At 37.6% G+C, this 17,617-nt stretch overlaps 2 pseudogenes; one reads left to right on the forward strand and one right to left on the reverse strand.

The window, feature by feature from the left end:
- Window positions 1–11,685: 11,685 nt before the first annotated feature.
- LOC149231758 (G-type lectin S-receptor-like serine/threonine-protein kinase SD2-2 pseudogene) lies at window positions 11,686–12,063 on the reverse strand (annotated as a pseudogene).
- Window positions 12,064–16,879: 4,816 nt separating this feature from the next.
- LOC149231759 (uncharacterized) overlaps window positions 16,880–17,617 on the forward strand; it is an 83,197-nt pseudogene continuing 82,459 nt past the window's right edge.

Below are 17,617 nucleotides of genomic sequence, written 5' to 3' on the forward strand. Positions count from 1 at the left end.
CCATTGACACTTATCTGTTTCAGAGAACAATGGTTGTACGCGAGTTTCATGAAGAGTATCTGCGTACATATGCCGGTTGTTGTGGATACAACCACATATATGTTGGTTTGAAGAATATTAGTAGGCCAGACTCAGGATGAAAAGAGTCTAATATGGGTCTGACAGTGATCATCTGGCACAGGTTCAGGGGGAGCATATACTTCTAATAATGCATTGTTGGCATTATCTCAGAAGATCTTGGTACAATTTCACAATTGTTTTTGATTTAGGTGCAGAGGGAGATCATGGTTGTTGGTCTAGATGGTGATTGACAGATGTTGCTGATGACTATCATAGTATTGTTTTAGATATTTTGTCTCTATGTCATGTATATCTTTTATTATCAAGGTCATGTAACGACCTATTTTATTTCCCCAATATGCCTAGGATGGATGATGTAATGTTCTTGTTTTATCATGTATAAACTTTTGGTATATCCCCAGTAGGTTGGGTGGATGAGTCAATCTTGGTATATCTCCACTTGGTTGGGAGATAGATGTATGTATGAGTCTTTGGTGATAGGAAGGTCATTTATGATGTATAGAGTCATGTTTTTCTTATAGAACATCTTTTTGTAGACCTTGCTTACAGTCAGGGGGAGCATGAATAGCACACTTCAGCATATCAGAGAATTCAGCATGTACTCAGGGGGAGCATAACCCTTTGCCCTTGATGACAAAGGGGGAGAATGACTTGGGGTTGCCATCAAGTCCAAAGGGGGAGATTGTTGGCATTATGACACAGGTTTGGCGCTATGACATAGGTGTTGTCCTTGATGGCAACTCACTCAGATGACAGATCACAGTTCAGGATCACAAAATGAAGGAAAAAGAGGTATACGCAGGTTCCCCTTGACCAAACCGCATATACACGCGGGTTCGCAGACCAAAAGGTGCGTATGCGTATACACACACTTTCACGCAAGGAAAAGCGCGTACATGTTGGAAAACTTGGTTTTGGTTCGTGGTATTTGGTCCTTGGTATTTTGACCCATGGTATTGGTCCAAGGTATCTTGTCCAAAGTGTTGACCCTAGGTATTTGGTCCAAAGTATTGATTCTAAGTGGTTTTGGACCATGGTATTGAGTAAGGCCTAAGACTATAAAAGGAGGAGAAGATGATTAGGCAAGGGCACTCAAGTATTGAATATCTAATGAAGAGAAAGATCTAGAATACTAGTCATTGGGTTATGGTGCATAGCTAGATCTGAATCAAGGAGGAACCTGAGCGCTTGAAGAAGGATAAGTTCTATTGATGGGTCAAGATCTTAAGGCTTGAAGAGAAGTATCTTTGTGTGGTTTTAATCTTTTATAATTGGCGCATGTCGTAATTTGTAAATCTGATGATATGGGTATAATTGATGTCTGAATAGTTGTAAAGGTTAAATCATCTTTTATAGATCTGTACGCAGGTTCAGTATAGCAAAGGCGCGTATACACGCTGGTTCGACATTTCAAAAAAATGTATACGCAGGTCTGCCTTCATATAACAGCGTATCAAAGTAGGTTCGACACATTGAAGTAGTGCACATCTCATAAAATATGTTTTAGCTACTTCTATTTTCTGTTGCAGTGTTCTGGGTTCTGGATTGGATTCTGGTCACTTTTACTATATTCTGGTTACAACATTAAGAAAAGTGATTGTTTGATTCAGTTTTGGTTGGTACAAAGGAGATTGGTTGATGCAGATATATTTTATGTTTGATTGATGTTATTGATGGATCTAGTCTGAAAATTTATGAAACATGGTCCCTAGATGAAAAGAGAAGGTTGTAGCCTTCTGTAGGTTAGCACCTACGTACTAGTAAACACATTAGCTAGTACAAGAGTTAAGGGGGTTGTAGCTCCCTTCCAGGAAAAGTTGGAGAATGAGAGAAGGTTGTAGCCTTCTGCAGGTAGAAGCCTGCATACTGGTATAAGGTTGCACCAGTACAAAATTTGTAAAAAGAAGTTTCTTATTAAAGAAAGATAGAGACGATTGCAGCAGGTGGTTTTCACCCACATTGGGTTTCCACCTTATATCTTGTGTTCATGTGTGTGATTGCATGTTCTATTTACTGCACCTGATTACTAGTTATATGGTTCTGATACACAGATTAAAGATCAACTAACTAAATTATAAGTTTGCAAGGTATACGCTGGTTTCTCTAAACACAGTTGCGTATACACGCAAGTTTCATTAACAGAAGTACAGTATATAAATCTATTTATGGAAATGAAATATTTTTAAATTGCTAATACTGATTCACCCCCCCCTCAGTATTATTTCCAACAAGATCTATAACTTGTATGGGTGCAATTTCATCTGTGATTGCATGTTGTGCCCCCTGTTGTTCCTATTACTGCTGCAACTCATTCGTTTGTCTGTGCAGCTTCATGTTATTCTTTGAGTTGCTGCTTCAACACCTGCAACTCCTTCTTCGTTCCATTCTCTGTCTATGCACGATCTTCATGTCACGTCGTCACCTCATAGCCTGAGTCTCCCAAGTTAGTTTCATCATCAAGTGGATCTGCTTGATCTTGCAACTTTGTTATGCCTCTATGTTGTCAACAACCTTCTTGTTGCATTTGTTACATTCGCTACATTCAATGTGTTTGATATGCTGCCTTCAGCTGTTGTTCATGATGCTGCTTGTTGTGATGTTGTTTTTGTCATATCTTGATGTCCTTGTCTACAAACAACTTGATGTCTTTGTGAGTAGGCAAGCTCATAGACACTTGATCGATTGTATATCCATGTGTGCTTTGAATGGTGTCTTCGACTCTGCTCTCTTAGAAACAATTGTACCTACACTGTTGAGAGGCAGATGAACATTTGCAATACCTGGAGATATGTCAACACTCATGGCAAGCAATCTGTCAGTTAAAAACCAAAATGAACTTGAGACTTGACTTGCAACATACCTGTGTGACTGATCATGAAGGTTGCGCAATTTTCGCCGAGAGGTCAGGAGACTGGCTGCCAAGACTATGCAAGGCACATTCTTGGCTACTGGGAGACTGAATTCCAAGACTCTGCAAGGCATAGTCTGGGCTGCTGGGAGACTGACTGACTGCTGGAACTATGCAATGAACAGTCCAGTTTGGCTCTAACTACTAGAATTTCTCAATGCACAATCTCAGCTGGCAATGGTTATAGGCTCAGTGACTGCATTGCACAATTTTCTTGGCCGACAGTCACTGTCCCTCGGGATTTCGCAAAGCAGGCCTGGGGAATAGCTGTTGGCTAGAAATGCACTTTTCTGGAGAGGAAGGCAGAGCCTTCCCTCTCAGGATTGCGCAATGTTGTCTTGGTGAGGCAAGGTTCGGGCCAGAGTTGCCCAGACTCATGCGATGGGCGTAAGTGAATGATCATGCATGCAAACAACGAATGACAGATTCAAAAAATGGAATAACATGCATGTGGGTGAGGCGAGTCACCGAACCAACGACCATTCGTGAAAAACTGTTTCATGCATGCAACAACAGTGAGATAGCGACGAAAACTTGAATAGTGCTAGGAAAAGCTAGTATACATGTAAACGACAACAAGCATTCAAAGAAATCAAGCAAACAATACTCACACAAGCAAAAACACAAAAAGTGACAGAAATGAAACATAAGGCATGGAAAGCAGGCTTACCCCAAAACAACTGAGTTGAGTGTGTCAATTGCTCCTAGATGTAATGTGGATGTCAGAGCTGCAAGATTGATGTGAGGAATGATCTTTGCAACATCTGGTTGATGATTTTTGATAACATCGAGGTTGTGACATGCATGCCACAAATCTAGGGCAGGCGACACTTGGTGGGAGGTTTCTGAAATGATCCTTGCATGTAACCTCCAACTGCTAAACATAGATCCCTGAAGGAAGGGATGCCTTTGCATGCTACCTTGGGAGAAGCATCCCATGCATGCAAGTCTATTTTGCTCGGTCCTAGAGGAAACCATTCAACTCAATTTCACATATAAGAGGTTGTTCAACTGCCTGAAGGAAATGCACATTTCTCGTTGGGAGCTGGACTGGCTGCCTAGGAGATTTGCGCAATTTTTGGGCAGGGCAGCTGACCTAAGTAGCCCTGCTAGGGAAAATTACGCAATTTCCTCTGTGAGGGTTGACTGGTAGAATTACGCAATTCTGGAACCCAACAGGCTGCCAGTCAGGATTGCGCAATTTCTTAAGGGAAGGTTGGCTTCCCTCCAGAATTGAGCAATTTCTTGGGGGAGCTGCTCAGCCTGCAGCTGGAACAAGTCCGAGTGATCAACCTATGAGGGGAATGCATCGAGCTGTGATTGACAGGCTGCCTTTGTGCAAACAAAACACTGAAGCTTGTGAACTTAACGGAGCAAGGCAAGCTGTTGTGAAAATTTGGAAGGGAGGCTCCAAAACAAAGCTAAGGAAAAATTTTGGAGGGTGGTTGTAGCCACTAGAACACTTGGTGACACACTGATAGAACTATAGCTCTTTGAATGGACCTTGTTCGTGAAAAGCAAGTCTAACACCTCCAAAAGTATTGTTTAGTTCTCAACTTGTCTTGGTTTAACACTAGCTTAATTGTAAGATGTAGCATCTGCCAAGTTCTTGGTCGATTGACACACATTCAAAGCCAAGGAAACACAGTTGTTTCAAATGGGGTTTAGGGGTATATTGGTGCATAAGAAATATAGTCATCAAAGTATCAACTTCATCTCTGGTGTTGCTCCGTTGCCAGCAGGCCTGGACAGTACCTGAGCGGAGTCACATAGGAACACAATCATGGATCCGCTGCCAGCGAGCCTGTTCAGTACCCCGACGGAGTTACTTGCATCACCTCTCTACGTAGGAAGCCTTTCTCTTCTTTTTCCTTATTCATTTTCATTTTTTTCAAATTTTTTTCACTTTTTCATTTTTCATCTTCATAACTATGAATAACACTTATTCATTTCAGAGGCGAAAGAGGGATACTGACTTATTGAGAGCAGAAGAGATTGTTCCTACAGATAATTAGTTTATTATACCTTTCACATGCCTTCTGGGTGTTTGGTTGATATTCTATGCAAAGCAGAGAGTGATGAGGATCCTTAAGTGTTTCAACAATTTCCTGACCGAAAGTGAAACCAACCTTAGGGTAGCGAGGGCCTGACATAACCATCAGCTCACGCTGAAGTGCCTCGACAGTCTGGGGGATTTTGACCTCATGGACAGATAGATCATTGTAGACCAGTGTCTTTGATAGATTAACAATGATTGAATCAACATCGTGATCGGACGAGGAAGTGCATAGATCACGACAACCAAGATCAGAAAATCCAGGATGCTTGTCAACATCCTCATGATTTGATGAATCGGGCAGAGGGGTAGATAAGAAGTGAATATGTTCACCCTCTATGTTTTCAAGAAAGATAGATGATAGGTTGGACTGATTTTCCGAGGAAGATGTGTCCTCTCCACACTGTAATGATAGATTTCCATCTGATGTGTCCTGTGAATGATCGGAAGTAGAAGCATCTGGAAATGAATTTTCACAGGGGAAATCAGCAGTGGTAAAATTACAAGGGATGTCAGGATGAAGCGGATGAGGCACAGCTGGAAGGGAGACACCCTTCACCTTAGGATCTTCTTTAGATTCCTGCACACACTCATTATGAATGATGGCACAGGTTGGTTGCATAACACCAACTCCGTCGACAGCTTGATCCTTGTTCACAACATGTGAGGAGTTTAGAATGGGAGAACACAAGACAGTACAATCTGGAGGATCAACAGAATGCAAGGACGAAGGTCAAATGAACGAGTCCATGTGACAAACAACAAGCTTGCAAGCCAAATTTGTGCAAATCTCAAGAGCAGGTGGGGTGGGAGGATGTGATAGTTCAACAAAGGTGTGTGCATGATCTCCCACATCACTCCATGGTGTGAAGTTGTTTGATGAGGTGAAGGCAGACAATCACTTGTGATAACAACTATTCCTACCTGTGATTGCGTAGCTCCATCATCGAAGTGTGTTGAGTGGGGTTCGAATATGTGAAGAATATACTCTAATCTTCCATCAAGAAATTCCCAATCAATACCATCTTCCGAGAATCGGTATGCAATATTACAAAAGCATGTGTAAAACTATTCAATGGATTCATCGGGTGCTTTTCGTAATTTCATAATTTCTTTGTTGAGTTCTTGATGGTCGAAGTGATTGAAAGCACGGTCTATCTCTATGACCAAATGAGCAAGAGAATGAATAGATTTTTTGGGCAGCGTGGCACACCAGTGCATTGGGTGCCCTCAAAGCGTGTAGACGAACAACACACAACTCATGTATTCTTCAAAGAATCCATGTCTTTCGCATGAGCCTACAATGCTGACTGCGTGCCTAACCAAGGCCACGTAGCCTCCACCATCAAATGTTTTATGAGACAAGTTATCCGAGAGCTTTTCTGAGATGATAAAATCGTTTCCATAAGACATACACTACGAAAGAGAAAATCGGTAGTTAGTCATGATAGATGTGTAGAGATTCAAAATAGATGTGAGGACTTAGCTTGTCATCTGGCTCTCAACTTGTCGTCTAGCCCTCCTTCTAGCACCAAAATGTTGACGGTGTTGGAGCTGCCAACATGTAGAGGGGATCTCCCCAATAAGAAGTCCCAATTAGACCTCAGACTGTTTGGTGTAGGAATCCCAACAGTGGGTCGTAAGATAATGTCTTGACCGCGATGTCACACAGAGGCAAGTAAGATAACTCTGTCAGTAGCAAGGGTGTGACCACTGTAGTGAGTCAAGGAAGGTAAATGAGAGGTTCTAACACATGGGGGGTGAGATAAGTGCACCCCTTGGCAACTTTTAGCAGTACTCAGCTGAGAAGGGAACACACGAGCGAAGATGCATCACAAGCTGGAAAGTAGATCAGTCGACAATCCAAAGTGATGGTTAAACCAACAACACATCTGCAACAAGATTCATATAATCGCATACGAAGCAGTTCATATACAACTACATAAGTTAAACAACATATATTGCTAAGCAATCAGAGCAGTCCAACTACAAGAACAACATATGCATGAAAATGTGATGGCTCTTATTATATAAGAAGTGTAAGTCCCAATCATATAATACATCCATCTAAACCTTCTAGCCCCAATAGTGGAACGTTATAGCCACATCCACCTGCTCCTCCAAAGAGATGAACTAGCTCCATGCAGTGGAGAAGCCAAGGTGCGTTACAATACTGTCCAAGCTTTCTCCAAGATAGTCTTATCAGAAGCTTAGCTGACCAAAAGCCTATACAATGAGTTATGAGGGACTATTTATAGAAAAGGGTGGGGTGACCCTTGACATTCCCCTTTGTGATAGTTCATCTACCCTCATGACTCTTCATCTACTCTATGACTATTACATCCAACTGTTGACACTTGACTTACACTTGACATGACGTTACATTACAATGCACATGTACTCATGTGAGACAACAAGGCTTGAGCAAGCCATGCAAGACATCACTGACACTTGGCCCGTTGTATGAGACCAATTCTTTGGCATGCTTATGATGGTGAAGGTGGTGAGCTGATGCCAACCTTGGTCATCTATGATGGTGTGCATGCACCTCATGGTGACATCTTGCTGAAGCGAACTCTTGCCTCCATTACAACCGGTGCATTGGTTCAGCTCCTTCATCCAACTCATCTGCTAACATGCACATTGTCTTCTTGGGTGCGACTGAACTGGCAACACATTAATGCATAGTGTCTATGCAGATCTTCAAGTGTGTTCTGGTGGTCATGCGCATCAACTTGCTGAAGTACATGTTCAGCTCTAGTTGGACTTCCTTCTTGTCTTTGCCTTGGTGAGTGTGTTGAAAGGGTTGGATCACATGTTTGTGCACAATGACATGCATGCTGCTTAATCCCTTGCATGTAATCAACAACACTACTCACCATGTCTCCTCCATGCCAGCTATTGGGATAGATATATAACTTATACGGGCATAGTTTCATCTGTGAGTGAATGTTGCGCCCCTTGTTGTTCCTGTTACTGCTGCAACTCATTCGTCTACCTGTGAAGCTTCATGTTCTTCTTTGAGTTGCTACTTTAGCATATGCAACTCCTTCTTCATTCCATTCTCTGTCTTCACGCAATCTTCATGTCGCACTGTCACCTCATAGCCTAAGTCTCCCAAGTTGCTTTCATCATCAATGGATCTACTTGATCTTGCAACTTTGTTTTGCCTCTATGCTATCAACAACCTTCCTGCTGCATTCGATGCCTTCATTCACTGCATTCGGTATGCTACCTTTAGCTATTGTTCATGACGCTGCTCGCTTTGACGTTGTTGTTGTCATATCTTGATGTCCTTGTTTACGAACAACTTGATGTCTTGGTGTGTAGGCAAGCTCATAGTCACTTGATTGACTAAATCTCCAGGTGTGCTCTGAACAGTGTCTTCGACTCTGCTCTGTTGGAAACCATTGTACCTGCACTGCTGAGAGGAAGATGAACATCTGCAATACCTGGAGATATGGCAACACTCATGGAAAGCAATCTGTCAGTTGAAAACCAAAATGAATTTGAGACTTTACTTGTAACATACTTGTGTGACTGATCATGAAGGTTGCACAATTTCGGTCGGGAGGCTTACCTGCCAAGACTGTGCAAGGCACAATCTGGGCTGTTGGGAGACTGACTTACTGCTGGAACTGTGCAATGCATAGTCCAGTCTGGCTGCGACTACTGGAATTGTGCAAAGAGCAATCTCAGCTGGCAATGGCTACAGGCTCAGTGATTGCATTGCACAATTTTCTTGGCAAGAAGTCACTGTCCCTTAGGATTACGCAAAGTAGGCCTAGGGAATAGCTGCTGGGAAGAAATGCACATTTTTGGAGAGGAAGGTAGAGCCTTCCCTCTCAGGATTGTGCAATGCTGTCTTCGTGAGGCTCTTAGTGAGGTAAAGTCCGGGCCAGAGCTGCCCAGACTCACCGACAAGCAACTGAAAGTGAATGTGAGTGCGAATGCATGGTGATACGAAGTGTAAGCATAAGTGAATGATCATGCATGAAAATAGAGAATGGAAGATTAAGAAAACAGAACAACATGCATGTGGATGAGGCGAGTCGCCAAATCGATGACCGTTGGTGAAAAACCGTTTCATGCATGCGACAACAGTGAGATAACAACAAAAACTAAAATAATGCTAGGACAAGCTAGTATACATGTAAATGACAACAAGAGTTCAAAGAAATAAATCAAATAGTACTCACAAAAGCAAAAACACAAAAAGCGACAGAAATACAACACAAGGCATGGAAAGTGGGCTTACCCCAAAACAACTGAGTTGAGTGTGCCGACTGCTCCTAGATGTGACGTGGGATGTTAGAGCTACAAGGTTGATGTGAAGAATGAGCTTTACAGCGTCCGGTTGATGAGTTTTGATAACATCGAGGTTGTGACGCGCATGCCACAAATCTTGGGAAAGCGACACTTGGTGGGAGGTTTCTGAAATGATCCTTGCATGTAACCTCCAATTGCTAAACATAGGTCCCTGAAACAAGGGATGCCTTTGCATGCTGCCTTGGGAAAAGCATCCCATGCATGCAAGTCTGTTTTGCTCGGTCTTGGAGGGAATCGGTCAACTCATCTGCACATGCAAGAGGTTGTTCGATACTCCTGAAGGAAATGCGCATTTCTGGCTGGGAGTTGGGCTGACTGCCTAGGAGATTTGCGTAATTTTTGGGCAGAGCAGCTAACTGCTGCCCATATTTGCGCAAATTCGGGGCTGAGCAGCCCCACTAGGGAAAATTGCGCAATTTCCTCTATGAGGGTTGACTGGCAGAATTACGCAATTTTGGAGCCCAGCAGGCTACTAGTCAAGATTGCGCAATTTATGTAAGGAAGGTTGGTTTCCCTCCAGAATTACGCAATTTCTTGGGGGATCTGCTCAACTTATACCTGGACTAAGTCCGGGTGATCAACCTGTGAGGGGAATGCATCGAGCTGTGATTGAAAGGCTGCCTTTGTGCAAGCAAAACATTGAAGCTTGTGAACTTGACAGAGCAAGGCAAGTTGCTGTGAAAAGTTGGAAGGGAGGGTCCAAAACGAAGCTAATGAAACATTTTGGAGGGTGGTTGTAGCTGCTACAACACCACCACAAGCGAGGGAAAAATATCTTTAACGTCATTTCAAAGTGGACGCAATTTATTAGCACTTTCATTTGGTAGAATTGTCCTTTCCCAAGTTCACATATTAGGACAATGAATTTGCTTTCTTGAAACCCAAAAGTACATTCATCAAAATAATATTGTAAGAGAAAATAATTATTTAAAATTAAAATAATAATGTAGCCATCCTCTCAAAACGTGGAAGGATTAACGATATTACAAGAATAGAGTCATCTATGCTTCCATAATTATATCTAATAACTTCTACATTTATCAGGACTTTCCAATGAGTTTTGTGGAAAAACTGGTGACATTAGATTCAAAAGATCTGCCAGTACCCCCGTTGTTTCCAACCAAGGACGTTTCATCCTTTTTGTCATGATCTCTATCGCGATCTTTCATGGGCGTTCGGTTCAGGCTTCAGGTAGTCATTGGGAAAGTAATCCACTCCATCGAGGGGCATGAAATGGTTCACTCCACTCCGTCGGCTGGCTGCATGACGGGCTCGCTTGAGCTTCTATAACATCCCTGCGTCACATCTAGGTAATGAATTTACTAGAATTGATCCCGTGTTCCGTAGCCCGGACAACTGCACTAGCCGTTGACACATATGCCATAAGGCCCGCAGGCTCTAGGCAGTATGCAATTCTGATTAGATCGGTCCAGTTTCCAGTCCGTTCTCCAGTTTCTCACATTGTTCTGTCCTGGTGGCGGAGCGATCCTGTAGACATTGTGGCTGCCATCGCTGTCAAGTCTCAGGCACCTGTACTCATTCTCATTGTAGAAAGGATCCATTGGCAATGATCGTTTCCCTTTAGCGCAAGCAGAAGAAGATAAATTGCCGATCGTCCCATTGAATGAAACGTGCAAATACAGGGCCGTATAGACGGCCTCGGAGCCGAGAGACAAAGAATTATGCCCTGCAATAATGTTGTTGCAGCTTCAACCATCTGAAACATTTCACCCTCAAAGACGCCTCTGAAGAAGGAGCATGGTCAACGCGTAGTGGTGGAAGACAATGATAACTGTTCGATCGAACAACAGTGGAAATAATGACAGTTGTTTGTTGAACCAACGGTGGAAAACAAAAAGGTAGACGAAGTCGGTGCTGAAGACTTTTAAAATAGAACACCTTCGGTGTAAATATAATTAAAATACCCACTGATAATGCAAGGAAATAACCTGCCTATCCGCAGGTATAATAATAATGCAAGGAAAAAATTAAAGTAAAAATACAGTGTGATGCTTTTACGACGGAGTAGAGGGATGATCATGGTTGTTGCTTGCAGGCGCGTAAAGATCCTTTTCCCAGAAGAAGTCGAGATTGTTGTCTGTTTGGGTAAATCTCAGTATAGAGAGGGGAACCAGGGGAAGAGGTGGGGTGTCTACAATGCCTTCCAATATCTTCAACACTTGCCTCATTGTTGACCTGTTCTCTTGCTCATCCTGAATGCACCATACACCCACGATGGATACCTCCTCACCTGCTCCGCTTCTGCAGTGTTCACATTCATCAATCTCTTATCAAGCACCTCCATGGCGTTTCAGCTTCTTATCTGAGTTCCAGCCGAAGCGGAAAAGAACAACTCGCTAGAATCCAAATCCCCATTCATGTTTCTCCGCCTTGCAATCATTTCGAGCAATGTCATGCTGAAGCTGTAGACGTCGGTCTTAACAGTTATTGGTAGGCCAGAGAGCCACTCTGGGGCCAAATAACCTCTGGTTCCTTGCATGGTCATCAAGACCTTACTACACTCTCTGCCCAAAAGCTTGGCCAGCCCAAAATCAAAGAGTCTAGAGAAAAATTTCGAATCCAGGAGGACGTTTTCTGGCTTGATGTCGCAGTGGATGATGCAATCCCTGCAATTTTCGTGCAGGTAAATGATTCTGTGGGCAGTTCCCACAACGATGCCAATGTGCATTTTCCAGTCCAGCTCTTTTGACTATTGATTGTCGCTCTAAATTTTGCTAAACAGAAAATCGTTAAAGAAACCATTGGGCATGTATTCGTACACCAACAATCTTCTTGAACCCTTATGCAAAAACCTAGCAGCCAAACCAAATTCACATGTTGCATGGTTCTCCTTGACTTACACTCTCCAACCTCTTAATATATTACTATTAAACAAAAACTATTTCCCAAATTCAACTAAAAACAACGCCCTATTCCGTTTTATTGCGAATTATCTTATTCCGAAGTCTTTGGTTGCAAGTTTTTTGAGGCCAGTAAATAGTAGCAGTCTTTTCAAATTCATATTGATATCATGGTTGAAATTTGGTAGCCTCTCTCCCATCCATTTAAAAGGGTTTTTTTAGATACAGGGGTATGGTTGAAATTTGGTAGCCTCTTTCCCATCCATTTAAAAGTTTTTTTTTCAGATACAGGGGTGAGATTTGGTTGGCTTTGATGTCTTCATGAGAGGCCAATAATAAGTTTATAAGGGTCCATTTTGTCGAGCCATTCATTATTTTTAAATATCCTTTTCAGATTCATATTTTTTCCGTGTTGAAATTCGGTGAGAATGGATATGTCGACTGTTTATTACATTTTCATATCTATTTAATTTTAATATTTTTTAAATTATCTATATATAAGTTTTAAAAGGAAATAAAATTTTAAAATTAAAGTTTTCTCATATTTATATATGAAATATAAAATAGTTGGTAAATAAATATATTATTAAAGTATTTTTGTGTAATAGATGGTAGTGTGAAATTTTATAGGTGTCTTACATGCACAATTTTTATTATATAAATATAAAATTCAATATGAACATTTAATTATAGAAAAAAATGAATTAATTTTATTTTAAATAATAAAAAAAATTACTTTCATTTTAGATAGGTTAGATGATTGTGATTTGTTCATATATAAAAACTCTATGAAAGTGAATGTTAGTTACATGAAAATCTACCTTATCAAACAATATTAATGAAATACCCAATGTTATAAACATAAAACAATTCATAAAAAATATTTCAAAGTTTTAAATGAAATTAAAGATCAATATTTTAAATGAAATCTTACATTCCCTTTCTTTAAGGCTGGTGGATGATAGGTGGATGATAGCTAGGAAACCCTTAGTATTTTATTAAAAAAGACAAAATATTAAAAAAAAAATTACAAATTAATGATTATATTATCAATTAATTAGAAATAAATATAATGCAATGTCAATTATTATATATATATTAAATACAATTTTTTTTATACAAATTTTATTTATTTTTCCTTAAAAGTTTAAAAATTTAAATATTTGTTAGTATTTATTTCAAAATTTTAAATATTGGTTAGTATTTATTTTAATTATTTAGAATAAAGAAAAACAAAATATAAGAAATTTGTTAATATTTATTTTAATAATATATATATATCTATATATATATATATATAATTATTTCAAAATATGTTTGTATATATGTGATTAAACAAGGGAATTTTTTTAAATGTATTTAAGATGGAAAAAATATAAAAATATAGTTTAACGAATAATTTATATTATAATAAAAATATGATAGTTTCAAAAAAAATATAAATATTTGAGAGTATTTTTATATTTATAATTTCCATACATTTTTAAATTAAAAATAATTACTCTACTTTTATTTTAATTTTGTATTTATTATAGGTTGATCAATGATTTATATTATAATAAAAGTATCATAGTTTCAAAAAAAAAATATAAATATTTGAAAATATTTTTATAGTTATAATTTCTATACATTTTTAAATTAAAAATAACTACTATATTTTTATTTTGTATTTATTATATGATGAATCAAATTTATTAAAGTGTAACTTTTTTTAGTTTTATAAAATTTAAAAAAAATTGTATATTAAAATATTTGGTTTCAAAATAATTAATTTTAAATTTTATTTTATTTAAAAAATTATTTTTCATTTTGTATAAGGCATTTTAACATGTTTATATATTTATATTTCTACGTGCTTTTTTTTTACTAATTATGAACCATATAAATCAATATCACTCTAAAAAAATTTAAATTAAATTAATTTTTTCATTCTTTATTTCCTTTATTTCATTCATAATTGGAGTTTTGGACGTACGAAAAAATATAAAACCTTATTTCTTACTTATAAATATAATGACGTAAATTTTTCAATTTGCTTTTTTTAAAATCTTATATTAAAAATAAATTCTGTATAATGGAGACTTTATCATAAGGAAAAAATGATAAAACCTAAATAAACATTAATACATTGAAAAATAAACATTTTAACATTTGCATTTTAAACGAAACATTTCTCTCCTCACATTTAATTGTAAAAGTTTACATTGGATTGTAAAAAGTTTTAATGAATTATGATATATTTTTGTTAATTTGTTTAAAATTAATTCGAGATTTTAAAGAATAGTAAATTTAAATTGTTTAATTTGCAAAGTTTCATAAAATTCATTCAGTGCAGGGTTTTTTAGTGTGTCGAATTCATTTATACATTACAAAGTGTATTTTAAACAATAAGAAATCACAATCTTGCTTAAAATTGTATTGTACTATTCCACTAAAAAACACTTAGTCTATTAGTTAGATTAATAAGTGCATATGTGTGTGTATGGGTTGGCACACATGAAGTTGATATGGAGTGTGGGAGTGCTTTATAACCATTTGTATATCATGTGCACCTTCTAACTTATTTAGGTAAATAAGTCATTATGGTAGTTACATGTTTAAATGCATTTAGGTGAAAGCACACCTTATGTGACATCTCCACTTTTATCTTGTATCTACCTGCACATATTAAATGTGGTCCTATCCAAAATTCTTTTTAAGTGGGGATGCTTGTCACTATTTTGTCATGAGAGATTATGAGAAATGAACAAGTAGTTAAAGTAATAAAGTTATAATATTGCCTAAAGTCTATCTTACATGTAGGATTAACATTTTTATGTTGGTTGAGTAATACAAAGATTATTTTGTCCTAAATCTATTATCTCTTACATTATTTATGTCTAGGTTCATATATGATGGTAACTCTTTCACTAGAGAGCATTAAATATGTGATCCTAAACTCCATTTTCATCATAGATCTTTCACTACGGGGTATTGAATATATGATCCTACATTCCATTTTGAAAGATATATCAAATTCTAATTGTGTATGTGGAACTTATCAAATCTCTTCTTCAAAATCTAAAATCCAACCATTGCTTCTCCTTACATCCATGTTTGATGGTTCATGAAGCTTGCTTAAAATTTGTAAATCAATGCAACTCAATTCTTAGCACTAATTGTCTACACCATTGTTATTCTTAGGAAGAAAAAGTTGTAGTGTACCTAATTAGTCATTTCACTATATAGGGAAGACAAATTTGATAGATAAATAATTGTTGAATTTATCTACTTTCAAAAAGACTAATGAAATTCAAAATTTGTTCATTAAATTTATCTAAGCATATATTGTCATTTTCGCAAAGATCTTTGGTACCACCCATGCAAAGCGTCTCATATAAAACTTTGTCCTTCTTGCAAGGTTATATAATTTTTTTTTTTAATTCTTCATAGTATCCAAAATCTAAACACATTTTTGTATATATTGTAGTTTATATATTTCATTATTAGAACCATATAAATTATTCTAATTCATACATGTAGCAAAATGATGTAAATGATCTCTTCAATAATAATGTGAAGAGTATATATTTTAGCATAAAAACCCTAGTATAACGAAGTAAATTATTTTGGGTATGTAATTATGTAGGCGAGGCAAAGATAATATAAGAAAGGAGGAACTTCTAGTAGTAGTCCATCTTGATATGTTGGCACAAGTCCTCGAAGAAGAGTTGCATACAAAAAAAAAATTGTTTTCCATCACAAATGGTAAATTTCATGCATTTTCAACATAGTCTTGCTTTGTGTGATTAATTTCCTCAATATTTCACATTTCTTATAGATATGTATTTTTTCTTATGCTTTTGGTTATTTCATGAATTTTGTAGCACGTTTCAAGTTGTTTTAGGATTCACACCCTCTTGATGTATCATCTCATGCCATCTTATAACAAGTTTAAACTTGACCTTGCCCAAGTTTTCTTGCATATGTTATAGGTTAAGTAGCATAGTAATTTCCCACATAAGCAAGCAATATTTTTGTAGTGATAGTATTAGGAAAATATTGATGTGAAAGATGATCAAGAGTTCACATTCTATATTTCAAATCTATCAATTATACATAGAGAGGAAACACTTCATTTTCCCAAACTTATGAAAATTGAAGTAGATAGGTTCGTTCAAGCCCAAGAACACTTATATTGTGGACTATAAGGTAACATGGACTTCACATGGTAGAGCGATATGGAAAAACATAAACATCACATATATGATAAACACAAGTATTCATTTATGCTCATCACAAAGCATCATAAATACCTCAAAAAATCCATTTCTAAATTTCTTAGAACTAATAGAATGAGAAAAATTAAATGGAAATTTGGTGAAATCCAATCATTTTTTTTTAAATTGATCATAAATTGTCAAGTAATCCAATGATGATCAAGAATCATTATTCTCATGGAAAATTATTTTTCATAAAATGATCAACCTGCCTAAGCTTCTTTAGGCTAAAGGAAATTTGGTATTTATTCTCTTTTTATAATTTGTTGCCCTAATTTATGGTATATTATTGCTGCAATTGATATACTAGCATAGGCTCTCGAACACATTTGAAGGATTTTGTAGATAAAGGATATCATCTTTGTATTTTCCTTATAGTTGAAAGATGAATATTCCATGGCAGACACCTCTGGAGTTGTGAGAGTTGCATGTTTATGACCCTGTTTCAATGCTTCCAAAGTCCATTGGACAAATGAAGCACATGGAAAATATTGTGGTGACTTGTATGCTAGATTTGATTCATCTCAAAACTTTACTGGAGGAATCTTGTCATTTGCCCTCACTGAAATATCGGCATCTAAGATGCCTAGATATGAAGTCGTTGCCTGATTCTTTTGGGTTCTTAACAAATCTCTAGCACCTCAATCTCTATAACAGCCCTAGTGAAAATTCCATGTAATAAAAGTTAATAAAGGCAAATTAATAACCACGGATGATGGGACACTTATTTCAAGCTTAATGCTAGACAAAATCCTAGTGATGGGGATCACTTGTGATTTTTTATGGCTAAGGAAATTTGCAAAGGCAATGGCAAAGGCTTTGGAAAGGCAAAATGGTACTTTTGACACATTTATTTACGAAAATAATGGAAATTAGGAGAAAAAAGAGGTGAAAGGTCACAGGTTACATGTGAGGAGGAAATTGAAGGAAAATAATGGAAAATGAAGAAAATAGAGGCCTAATTTATAAAAAGTCTTATGAGGATCATTTGGTAACCTTTTTTTAGTTTAGTTTTGAAACTCTCTCATTACTCTCTCTCTCTGTCTCATACTCTTGGAGGCTTAGAGTTTTCTTGGAGCACTCTTGGTGGGTGTGGCACACTTGGATTCTTGGAGTAAGAAGG

This window comes from Pinus tabuliformis, chromosome J (assembly GCF_031772625.1).
Source record: "Pinus tabuliformis cultivar Carrire ecotype Pingquan chromosome J, CPIR1, whole genome shotgun sequence".
Lineage (NCBI taxonomy): Eukaryota > Viridiplantae > Streptophyta > Pinopsida > Pinales > Pinaceae > Pinus > Pinus tabuliformis.